At 34.9% G+C, this 24,066-nt stretch overlaps 1 pseudogene; it reads right to left on the reverse strand.

Moving 5' to 3' along the window:
• Positions 1 to 16,581: 16,581 nt before the first annotated feature.
• On the reverse strand, positions 16,582 to 16,735 carry LOC131759027 (small nucleolar RNA SNORA70; annotated as a pseudogene).
• Positions 16,736 to 24,066: the final 7,331 nt, after the last annotated feature.

The raw sequence follows: 24,066 nt of genomic DNA on the forward strand, positions 1-24,066 counted from the left end.
TTATTGACTTCTCTTGCTTTTAGGAAAATTATTAAGATCCTTAATAAGACCTTTAAAATGCCTGTTTTAAAGCTAATTTAATTTTAACTTTAGTATAAAGACTCAGTTCCTTAACATGATGTATTTCTCCTTAACACTAATCACAACTGTAATTTTTTACATTACTTTGTATGATTATTTGATTGATATTTACCACCTCCACAGGCTTATAAACAAAGTATTTGCTTATTTTCAAATTCCCAGAACTTAGTACAATGCTTGACACATTTTAGCAATAAATAAAGATGTGTTGATTTAATCATACAACTTAGTTATTACATTAATGCAATTATAAATATATGTAATATTATAATAAAACTATTTTTAATACTTTAAAAGGCATTATGCTAAATAATTTACATAAAGCATCTCATTTTGTACTTAAATTCACCCACTGAGCTGTTATTTAAACTATATATAAAGAGGAAAAAGGTTCAGAGAGATTAAGAAACTTGCTCAGTGTCAAACAGCCAGTAGAAAGCAGGATGGAATTTAAATGAAGATTTGTCCTACTCAAATATACACCATCTCCAACAATATAATATATTGTTTATTTCTCCTCTATAAAATATGAATAAACTGACAACCAACTTTTATAAATAAAAATCTTTGCCACAGATTTCTAGTTCATCTATGGGCAAAGTTCTTTTGTAAAAAAAATTTATTTAATTTATTTTTTTGGTATACAGCAGATTCTTATTAGTCATCAATTTGATACAAATCAGTGTATACATTTCAATCCCAATCACCCAATTCCTCACACCACCACCACCACCACCACCACCCCTCGGCTTTCCCCCCTTGGTGTGCTTATGTTTGTTCTCTACATCTGTGTCTCAATTTCTGCCCTGCAAACCAGTTCATCTGTAACAATTTTCTAGGTTCCACATATATGCGTTAATTTACGATATTTGTTTTACTCTTTCTGACATACTTCACTCTGTATGACAGTCTCTAGCTCCATCCACATCTCAACAAATGACCCAATATCGTTCTTTTTTTATGGCTGAGTAATATTCCATTGTATATATTTACCACATCTTCTTTATCCATTCATCTGTCGATGGGCATCTAGGTTGCTTCCATGACCTGGCTATTGTAAACAGTGCTGCAATGAACATTGGATGGATGTGTCTTTTTCAATTACAGTTTTCTCTGGGTATATGCCCAGTAGTGGGATTGCTGGATCATATGGTAATTCTATTTTTAGTTTTTTAAGGAACCTCCATACAGTTCTCCATAGTGGCTGTATCAATTTACATTCCCACCAACAGTGCAAGAGAGTCCCCTTTTGTCCACACCCTCTCCAGCATTTCTTGTTTGTAGATTTTCTGATGATGCCCATTCTAACTGGTGTGAGGTGAAACCTCATTGTAGTTTTGATTTGCATTTCTCTAATAATTAGTGATGTTGAGCAGCTTTTCATGTGCTTCTTGGCCATCTGTATGTCTTCTTTGGAGAAATGTCTATTTAGGTCTTCTGCCCATTTTTGGATTGGGTTGTTTGTTTTTTTAATATTGAGCTGCATGAGCTGTTTATATATTTTGGAGATTAATCCTTTGTCCGTTGATTCGCTTACAAATATTTTCTCCCATTCTGAAGGTTGTCTTTTTGTCTTGTTTGTGGTTTCATTTGCTGTTCAAAAGCTTTGAAGTTTCATTAGGTCCTATTTGTTTATTTTTGTTTTTATTTCCATTACTCTAGGAGGTGGATCAAAAAAGATCTTGCTGTGATTTATGTCAAAGAGAGTTCTTGCTATGTTTTCCTCTAAGAGTTTTATAGTTTCCAGTCTTACATTTAGGTCTCTAATACATTTTGAGTTTATTTTTGTGTATGGTGTTAGGGAGTGTTCTAATTTCATTTTTTTACCTGTAGCTGTCCAGTTTTCCCAGCACCACTTATTGAAGAGACTGTCTTTTCTCCATTGAATATTCTTGCCTCCTTTGTCATAGATTAGTTGACCATAGGTGCGTGAGTTTATCTCTGGGCTTCTGTCTGTTCCATTGATCTGTGTCTCTGTTTTTTGCCAGTACCATATTGTCTTGATTACTGTAGCTTTGTAGTATAGTCTGAAGTCAGGGAGTCTGATTTCTCCAGCTCCATTTTTTTCCCTCAAGACTGCTTTGGCTATTCAAGGTCTTTTTTGTCTGCATACAAAGTTTAAGATTTTTTGTTCTAGTTCTGTAAAAATGCCATTGATAATTTGATAGGGATTGCATTGAATCTGTAGATTACTTTGGGAAGCGTAGTCATTTTCACAATATTGATTCTTCCAATCCTAGAACATGGTATATCACTCCATCTGTTGGTATCATCTTTAATTTTTTTCATCAATGTCTTATAGTTTTCTGCATACAGGTCTATTGTCTCCCTAGGTAGGCTTATTCCTAGGTATTTAATTCTTTTTGTTGCAATGGTAAATGGGAGTGTTTCCTTAATTTCTCTTTCAGATTTTTCAGCATTAGTGTGTAGGAATGCAAGAGATTTCTGTGCATTAATTTTGTATCCTGCAACTTTACCAAATTCATTGATTAGCTCTAGTAGTTTCTGGTGACATCTTTAGGGTTCTCTATATGTAGTATCATGTCATCTGCAAACTGTGACAGTTTTACTTCTTCTTTTCCAATTTGACTTCCTTTTATTTCTTTTTCTTCTCTGATTGCCATGGCTAAGACTTCCAAAACTATGTTGAATTATAGTGGTGAGAGTGGACATCCTTGTCTTTTTCCTGATCTTAGAGGAAATGCTTTCAGTTTTTCACCATTGAGAATGATGTTTGCTGTGTGTTTGTCATATATGGCTTTTATTATGTTGAGGTAGTTTCCCTCTATGCCCACTTTCTGGAGATTTTTTTTCATAAATGGTGTTGAATTTTGTCAAAAGCTTTTTCTGCATCTATTGAAATGATCATATGGTTTATATTCTTCAATTTGTTAATATGATGTATCACATTGATTTATTTGCATATATTGAAGAATCCTTGCATCCCTGGCATAAATCCCACTTTATCATGCTGTATGATCTTTTTAATGTGTTGTTGGATTCTGTTTGCTAGTATTTTGTTGAGGATTCTTGCATCTATATTCATCAGTGATATTGGTCTGTAATTTTCTTTTTTTGTAGTATCTTTGTCTGGTTTTGGTATCAGGGTGATGGTGGCCTCATAGAAAGAGTTTGGTAGTGTTCCTTCCTCCACAATTTTTTGGAAGAGTTTGAGAAGGATGGGTGTTAACTCTTCTCTAAATGTTTGATAGAATTCACCTATGAAGCCATCTGGTCCTGGACTTTCGTTTGTTGGAAGATTTTTAATCACAGTTTCAATTTCATTACTTGTGATTGGTCTGTTCATATTTTTTATTTCTTCCTGGTTCAGTCTTGGAAGATTATACCTTTCTAAGAATTTCTCCATTTCTTCCAGGTTGTCCATTTTATTGGCATAGAGTTGCTTGTAGTACTCTCTTAGGATGCTTTGTATTTCTGCGATGTCTGTTGTAACTTCTCCTTTTTCATTTCTAATTTTGTTGATTTGAGTCCTCTCCCTCTTTTTCTTGATGAGTCTGGCTGATGGTTTATCAATTTTGTTTATCTTCTCAAAGAACCAGCTTTTACTTTTATTGATCATTGCTATTGTTTTCTTTGTTTCTATTTCATTTATTTCTGCTCTGATCTTTATGATTTATTCCCTTCTGCTAATTTTGAGTTTTGTGTGTTCTTCTTTCTCTAGTTCCTTTAGGTATAAGGTTAGATTGTTTATTTGAGATTTTTCTTGTTTCTTGACATAGGCTTGTATAGCTCTAAACTTCCCTCTTAGAATTGCTTTTGCTGCATCCCATAGATTTTAGATCTTCCTGTTTTAATTGTCATTTGTCTTTATGTATTTTTTGATTTCCTCTTTGATTTTTTCAGTGATCTCTTGGTTATTTAGTAACGTATTGTTTAGCCTCCATGTGTTTGTGCTTTTTACGTTTTTTTTCCCTGCAATTCATTTCTAATCTCATAGCATTGTGGTCAGAAAAGATGCTTGATAGGAATTCAGTTTTCTTACATTTACTGAGGCTTGATTTGTGACCCAAGATGTGATCTGTCCTGGAGAATGTTCCATGTGCACTTGAGAAGAAACTGTATTCTCCTGTTTTTAGATGGAATGTCCTATAAATATCAATTAAATCTATCTGGTCTATTGTGTCATTTAAAAGCTTCTGTTTCCTTATTTATTTTCATTTTGGATGATCTGTTCATTTGTGTTAAGTGAGGTGTTAAAGTCCTCCACTATTATTGTGTTACTGTCGATTTCCTGTTTTATGGCTGTTAGCAGTTGCCTTATGTATTGTGGTGCTCCTATGTTGGGTTCATATACGTTTATAATTGTTTTATCTTCTTCTTGGATTGATCCTTTGATCATTATGTATTGTCCTTCCTTGTCTCTTGTAACATTCTTTATTTTAAAGTCTATTTTCTCTGATATGAGTATTGCTACTCCAGATTTCTTTTGGTTTCCATTTTCATCAAATATCTTTTTCCATCGCCTCACTTTCACTCTGTGTAAGTCCCTAGGTCTGAAGTGGGTCTGTTGTAGACAGCATATTTATGGGTCTTGTTTTTGTATCCATTCAGCAAGCCTGTGTCTTTTGGTTCCAGCATTTAATCCATTCACGTTAAGGTAATTGTCGATATGTATGTTCCTATGACCATTTTCTTAATTGTTTTGGGTTTGTTTTTGTAGGTCCTTTTCTTCTCTTATGTTTCCCACTTAGAGAATCTCCTTTATCATTGTTGTAGTGCTGGTTTTGTGGTGCTGAATTCTCTTAGCTGTTGCTTGTCTGTAAAGCTTTTGATTTTTCCATCAAATCTGAATGAGATCCTTGTCTGCTAGAGTAATCTTGGGTGTAGGTTCTTCCCTTTGATCCCTTTAAGTATATTATTCCACTCCTTTCAGGCTTGTAGAGTTCCTGCTGAGAAATCAGCTGTTAACCTTATGGGAGTTCCCTTGTATGTTATTTGTCATTTTTCCCTTGCTGCTTTCAATAATTTTTCTTTGTCTTTAATTTTTGCCAGTTTGATTACTATGTGTCTCAGCGTGTTTCTCCTTGGGTTTATCCTGTATGGGACTCTCTGCGCTTGCTGGACTTGGGTGATTATTTCTTTTCCCACGTTAGGGAAGTTTTCTATTATAATCTCTTCAAATATTTTCTCTGGTCCTTCTCTCTCTCTTCTCCTTTTGGGACCCATATAATGCGAATGTTTTTGTGTTTAATGTTGTCCCAGAGGTCTCTTAGGCTGTCGTCATTTCTTTTCATTCTTTTTAGTTTATTCTGTTCTGCAGCAGTGAATTCCACCATTCTGTCTTCCAGGTCACTTATCTGTTCTTCTGCCTCAGTCAATCTGCTATTGATTCCTTCTAGTATAGTTTTCATTTCAGTTATTGTTCATCTCTGTTTGTTTGTTCTTTAATTCTTCTAAGTTTTTGTTAAACATTTCTTGCATCTTCTCTTCTTTGCCTCCATTCTTTTTCTGAGGTACTGGATCATCTTCACTATCATTATTCTGAATTCTTTTTTGGGAAGGTTGCCTATCTCCACTTCATTTAGTTGTTTTTCTGGGGTTTTATCTTGTTCCTTCATCTGGTACATAGCCCTCTGCCTTTTCATCTTGTCTCTCTTTCTGTGAATGTGGTTTTTGTTCCACAGGCTGCAGGATTGTAGTTCTTGCTTCTTCTGTGTTCCCTCTCGTGGATGAGGCTATCTAGGAGGCTTATGCAAGTTTCCTAATGGGAGGCACTGGTGGTGGGTAGAGCTGACTGTTGCTCTGGTGGGCAGAGCTCAGTAATACTTTAATCCATTTTACTGCTGGTGGGTGGTGCTGGGTACCCTCCCTGTTGGTTGTTTGGCCTTAGGCCCCCCAACACTGGAGCCTACCTCAGCTCTTTTGTGGGGCTAATAGCAGACTCTGAGAGGGCTCGCGCCAAGGAGTACTTCCCAGAACTTCTGCTGCCAGTGTCCTTGTCCCCACAGTGAGCCACAGCCACCTCCCGCCTCTGCAGGAGACCCTCCAACACTAGCAGGTAGGTCTGGTTCCGTCTCCCCTGGGGTCACTGCTCCTTCCCCTGGGTCCTGAAGTGCACACTACTTTGTGTGTGCCCTCCAAGAGTGGAGTCCCTGTTTCCCCCAGTCCTGCCAAAGTCCTGCAATCCTATCCCACTAGGCTTCAAAGTCTGTTTCTATAGGAATTCCTCCTCCCGTTGCCAGACCCCCAGGTTGGGAAGCCTAACGTGGGGCTCAGAACCTTCACTCCAGTGGGTGGACTTCTGTGGTATAAGTGTTCTCCAGTCTGTGAGTCACCCACCCAGAAGTTATGGGATTTGATTTTACTGTGATTGCGTCCCTCCTACCATCTCATTGTGGCTTCTCCTTTGTCTTTGGACATGGGATATCTTTTTTGGTGAGTTCCAATGTCTTCCTGTTGATGATTGTCCAGCAGGTAGTTGTGATTCTGGTGTGCTTGCAAGAGGGAGTGAGAGCATGTCCTTCTACTCCGCCATCTTGGTTCCGATCTGTCCAAAGTTTTAAATGTACACTTTCCTTCTGGCTATTAGGAATTGTATGTTAAGAAGTCCAAGATTTGACTTCAGAAGAAAATGAATCAGGCACTCTCTGCCCCTCAATCAGAGTTTGGGACTAAAGCTATGTCCCAACCACCTTCTGCTGCTAACTGGTTGTTAGCAGTGACAGTAGGCATGTTGAACTGCCTTGGGCAAAGTTCTCATGTGCACATATTCTGCTATCATTCTGTAAATTATAATCCACCCACTGAAATATATTTAGAAATAATGTAATGTGACAGTTCGGCCCGTTTTCCCAATGTACAACAAATTACAGTATAATGAGGGAATGATGAGAATGGAATACCTGATTAAAAATTCAAGGCCTGCGTCCAGCTATAAATATATGCAGACCTCCAGAATTTTAAATGTAAGAATTAAAAAGCCACTTGGAATCATTCATTGTCAACACAGTATAAGGAAAAGGGAAACTGTAGGATATGGTTCTTCTAGATGAGTCACTTATTAAATAAATAGCCTTTATATTAACAGAATATTACCTCTCCTCTTGTCATTCACAAAGTTAGGTGTATCAAATGGTGAATAAAATAATCTTTAGGAAAATGTTCTATTGTAACTCTTGTGTTCTAATTTTTATTGTAATATCCTTAGGGAAAATAAATCACAAACACAGAGTAGGGTCATTTGAGAAAAAAATCTCTAAATGACTACATCTTATTTTACTAGTAAGAATTCTAGTAGTTTACATAAGTTCTTTCCTATTAATTTTTCTGATAAACTCAAAGATTTCTTTAACTTGCCCATAAAGTACTATACCTGCCAGGATGATCTGAATCTGGGTGTACTCTTGAAAGCCAATTCTGTAACCTATGACTTCCGGAAATTAAGTGTTGTTTGTATCTTGTGGCTTGTTAGTGAACTTTATTGCTAACACAGCCTGCTAAAACCATGGCTGTTTCTGGAGTTGAGGCTCTGACTGCCTGCCTCTTCCTGCTCTTTCTCAGAGCAAACTCTATGATCACTTCCATTAATGCAGATCTTAGAGTATTATCCAGGCAGTAACAGGTTTGAGGTACCACTTAACTCTCCCTTCCTTTGGTCTCCTTCCAATACAGGACATGTAACCAAAGAAAATAGTTTAAAGGAAAACATTGTGTCAAAAATGTGCAAGATTTTGATTTCCCAGTAGAAAGATATAGTATAATAAAAGCTAGATTAGAAAGCATGGCTTTTAGTTAATATTAAAGTAATGTCTCCTGCTTCTTACTCTAAAATAAAATTTGGATTCATTTGCTCAGGTGTGCCTATATATTATGAGATAAAACTAGCTCTGATGGCATACTCCAAGGCTGACCAGCTACATAGAAGACTACATTACTTACCTTGCTTCAGAAGAAAAAGAATGTACTTGGAACATAGCCAAATATGGCAAAATAGGCCAGGCTAGGTATGCTTTGCCATATAGAAGTAAAGAACTTAAAGTCAGTAAAAGGATCTGATATGTATTAGCTTCATTGACGTTTCATGTATTAATAGGATTCTTGCACACTAGTGAAAGGGAACTCAGTCAGGCTTTCATCAATAACAGCAGCCCCCCATACTGGGGAGGGATAAATAAGATTAAAAGAAGTATTTCCCCCAAATCTTATGTATGGTCAGATAGTCATCTGTGGGCCAGGACTGCAATGTGTGGATATTGAAAGGGGCACAACTGTTTCTCCCTATACCATTACAGAGTTGATTACTTGAGGGAGTTTCTTCCCTCTAACTACATTTAGTCTGGAATATTTGATTGTAAAACTTCCTGGTGGGGGGTGGGGGGCTGTGCTCAAAGTTTACAGCACTAGAGAAGTGATTTTTTGAATTCACACACAGAGAGCCATTACCCCTAAAGTGCAGGTAGTTGGGCTGTATTTGCTTCTAGAGTCAGTTATATGCAATGCCAGCAACATTATTTGACAACTTGAGATCCAGTCCTAAATTAAGAACAATGTAGTGCCTAGGCTATCCCATCTCCTAAATAACTGTACTAACTAGAGTACATTTATTTTTAAATGGTACATAAATCTGTCTTGTAATCCATCTTGGGACTGGCGTGTGGGCAGTGTGAGGTGGCATGATCATTACCAAGGTCTTATACATTTGCCCTCAAGAGTAATCTCTACCCATCTTATGTTTGAATGATGAGATATATTGAAATGCTGTTAGCAGCTAATACATTACACACTTTGTGTTTTGTCAAACATTCTGTGAACTTGCTAGCGTGCATTATCTCATTTAATCTTCACAACAAATGTAAGATTTCAAATATAATTCTTATCTTATGGATGGGCATGATGGTTAATTTTGCTGTCAACTTGACTGGGCTTTGGGATATCTAGAGAGCAGGGAAAATATTTGTGGGTGTGTCTGTGAGGGTGTTTCTGGAAGAGATTAGCTTTTGAATTGGTAGACTGAGGAAAGAAGACCACTCTCATCATGCAGGTGGGCATCATCCAATTCACTGAGGACATAAGTAGAACAAAAAGGCAGAGGAAGGATGAATTTGTTCTCTTGCTTGCACTGGGACACTCATATTCTCCTGACTTCAGACACTGGTGCAATTTTGGACTCAGACTGGGACTTACTATTGGCTCCCCTGTTTCTCAGGCCTTCAGGTTTGGACTAGAACTACACCACCAGCTTCCTTGGCCCTCCAGCTTGTAGACAAATCATGGGACTTCTCAGTCTCCATAATTGTGTGAACTAGTCTCTTACAATAAACATCTTTCTATATAAATCTATATATAGCCTATTGGTCCTGTTTCCCTGGAGAACCCTAATACAATGGGGTAACTAAAGCTTAGAGAAAATAAACAATTTGGCCAAAATAATACACTAATAAGCAATGGACCCAGAACTGAAACTGTAGATCCAAGGGCAGCTGATAATATTTAGCTTCATCAGGAGCACTGATGCGTTAATTGGGCATGAATGAAATCAATTCCACCTACCAACAGTTTGTAATTCTAAATTCCTCGTCAAATAATTTTTAAAAGATCCTCTTATAGTTACAATATTATAAAATAATCATATATATAATACATATATAATTACAATATTATAAAATAATCATATATATCATATATATTACATATATATATATAAAACACAGAGCTAATTGTAAATGTACATATATTACTTTGGGCACTAAGTGGTTATAGCTGACAAGAAACTTGCTTTTTGTTTTTTCCCATCTAAAAATGTTGTGTTTCATTTTTCCAAAAATAGAAGATTATACATGCTTGATTTTTCTTGCTTTAGACCTGGAACTGATTTTAAGGATGTGACAATTGGATCTCACAGCTTGAAATTTTCTGTGTCTAGCATTAGATACAAAGATTTTGAAGGGAATTTATTGCCCAAGAAAACTGTAATAAATGGGCTGTTGCAAAAGATGCAAGTTGGTATATTAGAGAGAACAGTAACTTCTCTCATTGAAAAAGAAGAATTGGTGGAATATTACAATGGTATAGGTATTATTTTTATTTTAAATATTTTATTTGGGGTTTGAGTAATATCAGAATCCCTGATACAACATCAGACTACTTTTCCTTAAATGAAGTGTAGGTAAACACTAAGGGGCAAGCTTGGGTATCACATATAAAACAATAAACAAAATTGTCCTTCAAGGGTAGGTTTGACTGCTAGAGAGAACTGTCATAATGTATCAAGCAGGAGAGAGCCCCCATCCTGAATGAGAGTTACTTGTCTATATGTTTGGCCCCTCTAATAACTCACAAAACTACATGTGGTTACACTGTACAACATTGATGAATGGCTAACTTATTATAAAAGCCTAAGAATTAACATAGAGTTAAGAAGTTCAGAGATTTAATAATGGGGTGGTTTCAATCATATGCCTTATTAAATGCCAGGTATTATTCTAAGCACTATCTGAATTAATGCATGCAAAGCTCTGGTAGCACAAAGTCCACATATTTGTGCTAAAACTGTGACCAGTCTACTGATGCCTTTTTTGATATGAAAGTGTATTTGTCAGGAGTGAACAAACTGAAATGGCTACATGCCAAGCTTATGGAGTTGAATAAAGGATGCAAGTTAATATTTAACAGAGAAAAGCACCAATGTTAAGTCAGAGTTTAGACAAAGACTGGAGCATAAACCTTAGTCTTTGTTTTCTCTTGCCTCCATTTTAGTATATGTTCTGCTCTCAGACCCAGTGACTTATGAGTAAGATTCCTTTAGGACAACTTGTCTGGATAGTTTGTCAAACTATAGTTGGAAGCCCAAAGAGTTATGGGAACTTAGACATCTCTGTCCCAGCTGGAGGAAATACCAGCTCTAAGGTGAATGCAATTACCCACCTAATGAATTACAGATATTATTTCAAGAAACTAAACAGACATGACTGATACAGCTTGAGACAGAGAGCCTTGTGAAAGATCCTGTAGAGACCATGAATTAAATTCATTTAGAAATGCTGTTTCCACAAGAGATGATCATTAAACCTGTCTGAGATAAGAATTGGCATTGGCAGGTTAACAACTGGATTCTTTAAAATTTTAAATTGCTGTTTTCACCACTAAATCTTTAAATGTAAAAGCTTCTTTCTTGTTAGTATAAATAATGTTATCCCTGAAGAAGAACACCCGAGCAATGGTTCTATTTTTCTTTTTTAAGAATAAATTTGGAAAATTTTATTTGAGCCAAATTTGAGGATTGTAAGCCAGGAAGAGCATCTCAGAAAGCTCTGAGAACTGTTTAGCCCATTAGAAGTCAAGGCACAGTTATATAAGTTTTTTGAGGTAGAGGGTTGTACATCAAATGACATATTATTGACAGTTTACATAATCCAGATCTAAGCATGATAGTGGTGGGTCATGTGACCGCTTACAATATCAAGAAGGATTGTTATCTTTTAAGGAGTTGTCTTATTGATGCTAGGAAAATGTTACTCTTTATGGTTGAGTAGACCCTGTTCCCTAAAAACCAAGTCCCCCTAAAACTGAGTTCCTCTCCCGAGTTTATGATTAACATCTCTATCCAAAACGATGGTTCCCTTTTCTTGTCCAACATCTGTTCTCCTCAAGATTGAGGAATATCAAAGAAAAGGGGAGGTTAATACTGCACAGGGCCCTGTGGGGCGCCTAGGCACAAAGACTTTCTGTGTCCCCCATTTCTTTGATTATAGGAAACAGCCTTCATTCATCCTCCATGATCTTCCCTGGGTTCCAATGGGCAGATTCAAGCAGTTGTTAATTAGGGAAGGGAGGGGATGTGAGACCAGGGAGAAACAGTTAAGAGCAGCCTTGGGGCAAGGTCCTTTTTCCCCATTAACAATACACACAACAATATATTTGAGCTGTTTTGCAGATGTTGAAACCCCTTCCATGTGGGAGAAGTTAAGGATGGTATGCTGCCCTGAGCAATGGTTCTTAACGAAGGGCAATTTCTCCCCCAAGGGATATCTGTCAAGGTCTGGAGACATTTTTGGTTGTCACAGCTGTGGAGTGGGTGCTACTAGCATATACTGGGTAGAGGATAGAGTTAGTGATAAATACTCTACAGTGCACAGTACAGCCCCTCCCACAAGAGCACTTTTCAGCCCAAAACACCAGTAGTACCTAGGTTGAGAAACCATGCACTAAAGTAACATTTATAATATGTAAACGAGTCACTACTACTATGATCCATTTCATTTTTAACTATTTGTTGGCATCCTTTAGGTAGATCATAGTTAATGTGTAATGTGCTTTGTAAACGTTTTGGAAATGCTTTATGTCAATTTATAAAACTCTCCCTCTCATTTTCTCTCTCCCTCTACACACACACTTATGTATATCAATACTGGGATCAATGTTTAAAAATTAATTTTATTTTCTATAAAGCCCATTAGATTATAACCTCTTAAATGTTTGAGCCATCTTGTTTATATTCCCAGGTCCTAACAAAAGTCTTTTCTTTCCCTATGATGAAGTATGTGCAAAATAGACAAACAAATGGCAGGTTTACATTTTGTGCATGTTGTGTTCAGATTGAAATAAACCGATAAGAAACTAGTGAAATAAATAATATAGCATGATGGTTCTGATTATGATTTATAACTCTTTGGTTTAATCTCATTTCCTTTACTCTACCAGCAGCATAACATTGGCCAAGTTGTGTAATGCCTCAATGCCTCAATTTGCTAACATATAAAATGGATCTATTATACAAGGTTGTTATAAGAACTAAATAAGAAATATATTTTAAAAACTCACAGCAGGGCTTCCCTGGTGGTGCAGTGGTTGAGAATCCGCCTGCTGATGCAGGGGACACGGGTTCGTGCCCCGGTCCGGGAAGATCCCACATGCCGCGGAGCGGCTGGGCCCGTGAGCCATGGCCGCTGAGCCTGCGCATCCAGAGCCTGTGCTCCGCAACGGGAGAGGCCACAACAGTGAGAGGCCCACGTATCACACACACACAAAAAAAAACTCACAGCAATGCCTGGGCATATAAAACATTATTATTTGTTGCCATCTGTATCCATTCTTCTTCCCAAATTCTTTTATAGGGTGGTGAAATTAGGCAGAACGCACATCATTCATCTGACCTCAGCATTTCTCCCTGTACCGCTATACGAAAAAATAGACATGGTACCTTCTTCTTCTTTGTATGGAATATAAGAATAGGGTCTACAGTGGATGAGAGATTGTGCTTTGCTTCCAGATCCCAGGCAAATAATGAGGACCTCAAGACTCCCTGAAGCCTCAGCATGCAGATTCCAGTAAATTCCATCAGAAAGGGGCTATGCCTACATTGGCTGGGTGTTATCTTGGGAGGACCTACTAGAACCTGCTGACTCCATTTGATTTATTGGTAAACAGCTCTTGTGTGTTGTCACTAGGCTTACTGCTTGGAGGAGGATTTTTTTTTTTTTTTTTTTTTTTTTGGTACGCAGGCCTCTCACTCTCGTGGCCTTTCCTATTGCGGAGCACAGGCTCCGGATGCGCAGGCTCAGCGGCCATGGCTCACGGGCCCAGCCATTCCGCGGCATGTGGGATCTTCCCGGACCGGGGCACGAATCCATGTCCCCTGCATCGGCAGGCGGATTCTCAACCACTGCGCCACCAGTGAAGCCCTTGGAGGAGGACCTTTGACACATACCAGGAAGACTTGAGATATGAAATTCCTCCATGTGCATTCACAATGGAATAAATCTCTACCAGCTTTTTCCTCTACCTGCTCCCTAGAGAAGAATCCTCCACATCTTCTAGTCATTCATTCACCAGTGAGAAAGGAATCCTGAAAGAATACATTAGGGCTTATTGAACTCAAAATCATGATCAAGAAGAGAAAATAATTACAGCTCAGTAAAGGATGTGTTAGCATGAACAGTGAAGATGGATGTTCAGGGTAGACATTCAGAACAAAAGTCTCTCCTTGAAGTACATTAAATGAAAAAGACAGGATTTCATTGTGAAAAAGTTAACAAAAATAATAGTAATGAGAAAGCCCACAAATAGGCACAATGATTTTCTGAAACAAAAGAAATCCCAAGGTTTTCAAATTTTAAATTTGTAGATTAACTAAAAATGGGATTTTTACTATTATGAATAGAAATATTATTGAGGAGGATCAAATAATATATAAATATAAATTGTGACTTTTCTCTCTGTAATATATATGGAAATGAAATTCATGAGGGAAAATAACAGGCATGTAGAACTGGTAAAGGAAATCTCATATGCAAATAAAAGAAATTATATAACAGAAAAATATTGCAGAGATGGTATTGAACATAAGAGAATTTCCCTAAATTGAAGAAAATCTTTATTTAAAAAAATTCCTAGAAAAATTAATTTTAAAGACTTATTCTAAGACACAACAGTGATATTTCTACATTCTCAGGATACATGGATATTTTACTGACCTTCAGACCCAAATAAATCCTACTTACAGTTATGTTATCTGCTATACTAGAAGATAAGGACATTGGAAGAACATCTATAGACTGAAAGAATATGACAGAAAGTCGGAGTCCTCTATCCAACCAATATGTCTCTTTACTGTCAACATCAAATATTACATATTTAGACATGTGAGAACTCAGAAAATATTCACTCCTATAGGTACTCTAACCAAATATCAATTGCATCCGTACAGATATTTAAAGATATTAAAGATACATTAGGCAAACAGTGGCTGGTGAAAAACCTTACACTCTCTATGCTTAAATTCAGATGGTAATATCATAACTATAGGTAAAAATAAGTAATTAAGTAATAATTATTGAGGCAGAAGATAAAGTGTGTAAGGAAAAATATATAATAACCCAGAACTAAGGCATTTTATATTTTGGCAATATAATCAGAGGTAAAATCAGGCAAGTAAAATAATTCTAAATTAAGCTTTCATGTTGTAGAAGAATGAAGTAGCAAAGCGAAGGTATTCAAAACGTTTCACTCTGATGGAAAAGCTGTTTGTGAATAAATCATCTGGGTGAGAGCATAATTTGAAAGACTAAAGAAATATGGCTCTACTTATTATTGATAAGAAAGGGAAGGATCAGGCAAAATTGAAAAGCAGAATTGAATTTAAGAACTAGGAAAGGTGAAAAATAAATGAGCAGAAACATAATCAGATAATAGGTACCAATGACAGGAATACAGTCAAATGTCAGTTATTACACTACATGTGGATTGGCTGACTCCCTTATCAAAATACAGATGTTGTCAGATTGGGTGTCAGCCCATGAGATTCCTACAGTTACTCTTCATTATCCTCAGGCTATTGGTTCCAGGACATGGCCCCTCCCTCGGTGATACCAAAATCCATGGATGCTCAGTTAAGTTCCTTATATAAAACAGAGTAGTACAAGCAGTGCTTGGTCTTTCCAAGTTCCACATCCGTGAATTCGATCTGATGTCGATGTGGAGGGCTGACTGTATATTAAAAAAAGTCAATAAGGTAGATATTTCATAACAAACTAGCCTAAAAATGAAAACTAAGGCTTAAACAAATACGTGCCAAGCAAGTGAAAATGAAAAAAATCATACATATCAAATAAATATCAAATTGGAGCTAAGGGTCAAAAGCATTCTATAGGAGAAAGAGGAACATGTACTTATTAAATTTAAAATCCATGAAGATACCAGCCACTTATAAACAAATGACAAAAAGCCAAATAAATAAAAACTAATTGGAAATGCAGGGCAACTTAACAAAAGCACAAGTTTAGTGGATGATTTAATATACCCTTTTGAGAATGTAAGAAGCCAGTTATACAGAAAACCAAATATATTGCAATAACATAAAAGATTTAAATAATGCATCATCAAAAGCTTAAATGTTTGTGTGTACAAATGTTACATGTATGCAATTTTCATCTCTATAGATTATGCACATTTTTCTTTTACCCATACTTCCCTTACAAAAACCTATCATATACTTTATTACAAAGATTCTATTATTTAGTTCCAAAAGGGTAGATATTGTATGTTATAATTTGATGAAACTTAAAAATCAAGAATAGAAACATGATCAAAGGAGATATATATATATATATTTTTTTTTTTTTTTCCACAGGAAAGTAGGATTTATTGGTGGGCATGAGTAAGGAGGGGACAGCACCAAGGCTCTCATAAGTGCATGGCCCGTCATTTGTCCAAAGGGCCACAATTAAGGATGTAGTTGACCCCACAGCCTTCCAAGATGAACTACTTTTCTGCCATCATGTTTTCAAATTCATCTGCATTAAACTTAGTAAAACCCCGCTTCCTGGAGATGTGGGTATTCTGACAGCCAGGGAACTTGAACTTGGCCCTGCAGAGGGCCTCAATCACATGCTCCTTGTTCTGCAGCTTAGTGCTTATGGCCATTATGACTTGGCCAATGTGGACCCTGGCCACTGTGTCCTGGGGCTTTCCAAAGGCACCGGGCATACCTGTCTGGAGCCTAGATTAGGAACAGCATGCCAGTCATGAATGTCCACTGGAAAGGGCTGTCTCTAAGGTCCCTTGGGGCAACCCATGCAGGTAACAGGCTGCATACACTACCAAGGAGGCTGCTGTTTGCAGCCATTGCACACTGGCCCCCCTTGGGGAGAGATTTATACTTTTAAAAATTAAGAAACATTCTCCAAAATAACCACAGAATACTAGATAATATTAAATATTCTCTAGTACGTAATTGCAAAATAAAATGATTGCAAATAAACCAGAAAATAATGAAAAGCAGAGCAATTAAGTAAACCTATGGGAATCAAGCAAGAATGTATTTAGACAAATAATTATTACTGCATACAATTATTATAAAAATCAGATTAAATAAATTAAATATTTAATAAATTGACACTAAAAAATAAACCACAGAATTGGGAAATTAAATTATTACTAATGAAATATGACAAAAGGGAAAATAATAGAACTGAACAATAAAATAAATTCTTTTTTTAGAAAAAACAATAAATCTTTTGTAGCTTAATTTATGTAAAAAAGAGAGACAAAAATTTATGGCAATTTCTGTTATTGTTTAAGGCTCTGTTAATTTCCTATTCATAATCATTCTGCCCATTTTGTTGCTTATAAAACAAATTATTTTTTACTGTCCTGCAGGTGATCAAGGTCTTCAGGAGAACCCAGATGGTCAATTTTGATGGATCTAAACAAACACGGATAAACTAAATCATCCTACAGAGACCTTGCTTTAATTGTGGACATATAGCAAAATTCTCAATAATAAAAAGAGAGAGAAAGGCAACTCGCTGGCTTATGAAAATAAAAAGTTTCTAAAATGAGACACTAGATAGGGGTATTTTATTTTCTGTCTGAGGATGCTGAAATCTGTATTAAATTCCTGAAAAGTTTCCACCCATTTAGGGGGCCATGAGGGGAGTCAGTAAGATTATTTCTTAAATTATGATGCACCCAGCAGCATCAACGTTACCTGGAAACAAGTTAGAAAAGCAAAATCTTGACCCACTCCAACCCAGAGCTACTAAAGGAGAAGCCCTGTACTGTAACAAGCTCTCTAGGTGATTCTGAAACAGGTTAAAGTTTGAAAACCACTGCTTTCAAAGGAAAAGCAACATCCTAAAGATGGATGAGGGGAAATATTGAAGTTAGTTGGGTGTCAATAATGTTGTTGAGCTGCTGATTTAATGAGACCTGGGACTGTCCTATCTCCAGAATTCTGTCTCCTCTTCCCTTCCCTTCCCTCTCGTCTCCTTTCCTTTCCTTGTCTTTCTCTTATTTTTGTAAAACAATACAGTGAGGTTTAATGCATTGTATGACAGTAAAATTACTAAATCCATGGTTTGGTAAGACCAAAAATACCTTTACAGAGACTCTTGTTTTTGCCAACCAGGAGAACCAACCACAGAGAAAACTGCTTGGCTTGGCCCCAAGAGATCCAAAAAAGAAAATGATGACTAATAGTAAAATCCTGACTGAGGACACAGAGGTCTATGCACAACTATGAAGCTTTGACACCTTTACACATTTTTAATTTTTCAACTTCTCTTTTTCCTTTGTATCTTCCATTAAGATGTTTTTATCACATTATATCCATGTCTTTCTTCACAACTAGGTACATAGTTATTGATAAACAGTGTTAAAATTTTAATTAATGTGACATCTCTTGTTGTTTATAGAGGTCGTTTGATTATCCAGATTTGTTTAATTTACTTGTTGCCTAAAGCATCTTAACTTAAACTCATGAATAGAAAAAGAGAAACAAATCTAACAATGAAAACACTAAAATTATAAGAGAATATGACATGCAATGCAATCACAATATTTGAGAAAATCTTGAGAAAATTGATTACTTTCCAGCATAATATAAAGTAACAATTTTACACAGGAGAAGTTAAAAAAAACTGAACAGGCAAATACTAATGAAGAAATCAGAAAGGCAATTAAAACTCACCTTTAAAAGAAAGATATGGAACGCCAATGTTTTCTATTGTTTTGTTTATGTTTCTAAACAAAAAGTAATTTCTTTATTCTTTAGATTATAAAAACAATTGGAACTTAGTATAAACTTAATATTCTAACAAATAAAGATAATCCAAATTTATAGTCACTTGTAAATACAAATAGAACATGCAGATATATATGGATCTAGCAATTCTTAAAAACAACATAATATGATCAGTCAGCTTTTTAATCTAGAAAATTCATTGCAAGGGGAAAAAATAAGGAAAACAAATAATTTAACAATAGATTCTAGAAAGCCAAGTGATAAAAAATATCAGTCATTCATAGTAAAATTCTAAGTAAGATAGAAACTAGTTAAACAGGATAGAGTTAATTTTCAAAGCACAGTAGAAAACATTAGATGACATGATGAAATATTGAAGTCTTTTCTCTTAAATTCAGGAGTAAAAGAGGAATGCTTTTCCTCACTATATAATTCATGATCAGGGAAAATTGATACATATTTTGGAAAGCAGTGCCAAGATTGTACATATATTTTTAATGATAGGATTATAAACTTGAGTCTCCAGTTAGACAGTGACATAAGTGAGAATTTTTAAGATAGTTGGATAAAAAGATAAACACAAAAAGTAGTTTTTCTCTAACTCAAGTAAGAGCTATATACAGATAGAAATAAACACACATGCATAAATATATATTCAAAATAGTGATCAAATATATAAGAACCTGAGGAGTAAATTTAATAAGGAATGTGTAGGATTTATGTGAGGGAAACACCAATTTTTAAGGACATTGAAACTGTAAGAAAAAATAGAGAGTTATACTGTATTCTTAATGAGAAGATTTAATTTCAAGAAAGAAACAATTCTCCAAAAATAATATGTAAATATAATGAAATTCCATTGACAATACATGAGGATACTTTTCTAGATTCTAATAAGGAAGTCTACAGTTCCATTAAACTAGAAAATATAAGGAAAAAAAAAAGAATTATGGAGAACACAGTTTACAAGCTATTGAATTTTTCTATAAAACCATTGTAATTATGATATTATCACAGGAATAGTGAATTAGATCAGTGTAACAGAATACACAGTCCATAAAGTTTAATATAAAAATGTTTACATTTCAATTCAGTGAGGAAAGGAGGTTTATTTATAAATGATTTCATCTTAATTGATTATCCATCTGAAAGCAAGAAACACATTTTCTAATTTTTCATTTCACTCCTATAAATAGATAATTCCCAACATATCAGAGATTTAGATGCAAAAAAAAAAAAATTAAATGGCAATGAAAATTAGGAAAATACTTGAGAAAACATGAAATGTATATCTCCAAGGAAAAAAAACTCATGATCATAAGGGAAGGATACATGTATTTAGAAATATGAAAATTTTGTTAAATGGCAAAACATACAGAGTCAAAATGCAAATGATGGGCTATTAAAAATATTTTCAACACTTATGAAGTAAAATTTCTAATAATTCTGATTTTTTAAAAAGATAAATAAGGTCTGAAGAAAAATCTGAAAAGAATATGAACAAAATATTCACTACAAAAGTTAAAATGTGCTCATCTTTAGCATCAGTAAAGAAAATACAAATGTAAATAGCATCAGATTGACAAAGGGAATGCCTTCCATTGCTAATGGGAATGTTAGCACTCTCATATGTTGCTGAGCACTTTTTTATTACCATGCTATATTTGGAAAAATATATACTAACATTTTAAAATATGCATAATCTTTAATTTCATTACATGAAAATTTGAGATGGTAGACTATAGAAATTAATTCACTTTTTATAAATATATATGTATATTTTGTGCAAATATATGTGTATATATATCAATGTATTGTACAGAACCATATATATATATATATATAAAAATAAATGTACAGCACTATTTTTATGGGCCAAAACTGAAAATATTTACTTTCTTGAACTATAGATAACTATCTTGGTGTTATCATGCTATATTAAATAGGATTATTTCATCTTTGTTGCATAATATTTTATAGTTCTTAAATAATTTACTCAACCCAACAGTCCTCCAAAGTATTATCATTTCAGAGTTCCAGCACAGTAATATCACAAATTTGATTATTGTGTTAACCACTGGATCTTCTATGACTAATAAAATTAGAGTGTAATATCCTCTGTTTCATCATTTCTATAAATTTAAAATTCCCCCCATAATGTCGATATACAAGATTTTCCTTGACTGAATTAGTGATTATTTTTAATATGAATATACTTCAGCAACTAATTTACATTGAGAATATGTTTAGTATACTTTCAGAGAGTATATTAAGATTAATAAAATATACTGGAGGCAATGAAAATATTTTCTGAGATTCAAATTTTAGCTATATATTTTTATAAGATTAGTATGAATTTACCATATCAAATAGTTGTTTACTACAAATAGTTAATCCAGATTGCCACACAAGTGATTTGGCAAAGTCAAATACATATATTTTAATCTCATTGATACCATTATACCATTCTGTTAAAAAAAAATTCTCACGCTAAGTGACTCATGTAATCATAACTGTATCTCCTTTGATTAGGTTAATAGAGTGTCTGAAATTGTGTTTATCAGAAAGCTATTGAGATAATCTCAATATGCTTAAACTTCTGCTAATTTATCCCTTTCATCTCAACATTTTCCAATTAAGCTATGCTCCCACAAATCTCTTGAAAATAACAGACAAATAAGCAAAAAAACAAATGGAGCTATTTTATGGTATCAACATTTTGAAGCTGGAAAAGACATTAGAACACATTTCTTTTGAACCTATTACTTTATAAAGTAAGATACTCAACTGTAGTACCAAGCAAGAAGTCCTTCTAAACATAATGGACACCATAAAAATTCTGCTAAGGTTAATTTTAAAAAGATACATATGAAGTCAAATAGATAATTAACAGGAGAGCTCAGAATCTAAATTATACTTTTCTATTCCAAGTCCAGTTTGCCTGTTGTTCCTCAAATGTGAATTTGTTAAAATGCATGTGCCTAAACTCCTTTACTGGAGACTTCAAATGATTCTATAAGTTTGTATACCTGGCTATTAATGTGATCAAGGAAATTTGAGAAGAGCTGTACAATAGGGTTACTGTCAATAGACTAAGATATTGCCAAACCTCAAATTTAACCTAATGGGTATAAATATTAGTTGCATCTACTCTGTAGTATTCTCTCCTCCACTCATTCTTTTTCTGTAAAGACTAATCAAGTCAGAAATTCCTGCCTTTTCCTTCCCTTCCCTTCCCTTCCCTTCTTTTTCCTTCCCTTTTCCTATCTTTTTTCTTTGACAAGTCAGGGAACACTATGAACAGTAGACTTTCCCCTCTGACTGCGCTCAGAATTAATATCCATATCTCCTCCTATAGGATTCTTAAAACTCCAATTAAAAAACTCACTTCTGCTGCGTAGTAGGTTGGACACACTTACTTTAACTAACAGGCATATATGAACATTGTATTTAATATATATATGAAATGTTTATTGACCCATAGATATAACAAAACTTTGAGTCAAAGTCATAAAGCCTATCAACAAATAATTAAGAAAATATCCAATAAATATATGTTAACTTATCCAAAATTTAAATCCATTTATTAATGAAAACTTGTCTGAGTTTTATTAGCACAGTAAGAGAACCCTGTGCTGTTACTGATATTTATTTTCATTTTTCAGTACAATATCAATATAGGGTAAGGAAATTGTGCAACCAGAGTGAATTCAAATTTTGCCACAACTGGTAAGGTGCTTGAACTAAATGAACTAAATAATCAGGGCAGGCAAGAACCAAAGACAACTGAATCACCACACTAGTGCATATCAGCTTCAGATAAGTATTAATAAAGAGTATTTATGGAGTATTTATATGAGCCAGTGTCAATATGAGTATTATATGAACCCACATCTGCCAGATACAAGAAACAGAGAACACAGTAGTTATACAGATGGTTGCAATTCAGTGAGAATTGGGTATTAACATTATAAACACTTGGGCTCAATCATACTTCTCATTATGTCGAAGAATTTTTGTTAAAGATAATCTCTGTAGGATCCAAGTGTCTTATCTATAAACAAGGTGAAAAGACATTTGTTTTGAAGATTTACTATGAAAATAAAACAATATGTTTCTTCTGAGCTAGTGGCCCATTGAGCCACAACGGCTCAAACTCCAACTGTCTACACAACTCAATCTCAAGCTACAACTGTTCATACATTCTTTTAGAGTCTCAGACTCAACTGTCCCAAACTATTGAACCTATTATAATATCTTTTATTGATAGAATGTCTATTACAGTTATTAGTACTAATTATCACAAAGATCAGTTAGAATTATCACAAATAATAACTTAGACCACACAAAATGGGGATGACTAATACAATAGTGTTAGAAAAAGTTTCAAAGAGAAGATATACAAGTTTAGCTATGACAATAGATAATTCATTGTTAAACATTGAGTGGAAACTATGATTCTGGTGGGATGGAGGCAAATGGCTATACAAGCTTACTCAATTATACTGAATGTTGTCTGTGTCTTATTCTTGTTTGTGTTTATAGAGCTTATCACAGTGCTCAATAGCTTTTGTTTTAAATGTTGTTCATGTGCCTGTGCATGTATATGAGAGAAAGAGGGAGAGAGACAGAAACAGAGAGGAAACAATTTAACACTGTTCTTTGATGAGTAGTCACCAAATGATTACTAATTTTTTCCTCCTAATATCTCTTTTCAGTTTATTTTCATTCCTTACATAATTTCTTTCCACAGCTTCGTATTCACTATCCCTCATTTTTTTGTAAACCTCAGTAGCTGCCCTTTCCTGCTCTAAGTCACTTCTGTAATCACTAAGTGGATAGATGCCCTAGGAGTAACATGTTAAAGTATAAGTTATGACATCATGTTGAATCTCCTGGAGGACCTGGAGGACATCCTGTGCTAAATTCCTAAGGATCTGTTTTGAATAAAGCATAACACTTAGAGATAAATGAAGGATTTATAATATTGCAAAGTTATTTATCCATCTCTACTCTTGATTAATAGCCAAATAGTTTATTGCATGTTATTCAAACAAGCACTTGATATGGCCCTCAACACATAGAAATCTAAATCAGTATTCTTATGGCAACTCACATCTACTATAAATATTGAGTTAAAATGAGATGGTTCACAATCTAGCACGTACTTGATCCTCTGAACTGAAAGCAAGAAAATAGAAAATTAATAAACATATATACTTACAACTGCATGGGATTAATATTGACAAATTTCAAACTGGTCTTTCTGAATTAAAAAAATATATATCCTTGACATTCAAATGGATTGATTAGTCTCATCATTGTATAAGACTTTCCCTTGGTTTTTCCTAAATTAAAGGTGTAAAAGGAATACAAGCTCTTAAATGTGAAGAAAATAGAGAGCTTGGACCAACAAGAAGGGAAGCTTTATTAAGAAGAGTTGAAATTTGGTTGGGCTCTCAGGACTCCAGCTCAAGCATGCCTACTATTAATTTCAACTCAGA

Source organism: Kogia breviceps, chromosome 6 (genome assembly GCF_026419965.1).
Source record: "Kogia breviceps isolate mKogBre1 chromosome 6, mKogBre1 haplotype 1, whole genome shotgun sequence".
Lineage (NCBI taxonomy): Eukaryota > Metazoa > Chordata > Mammalia > Artiodactyla > Physeteridae > Kogia > Kogia breviceps.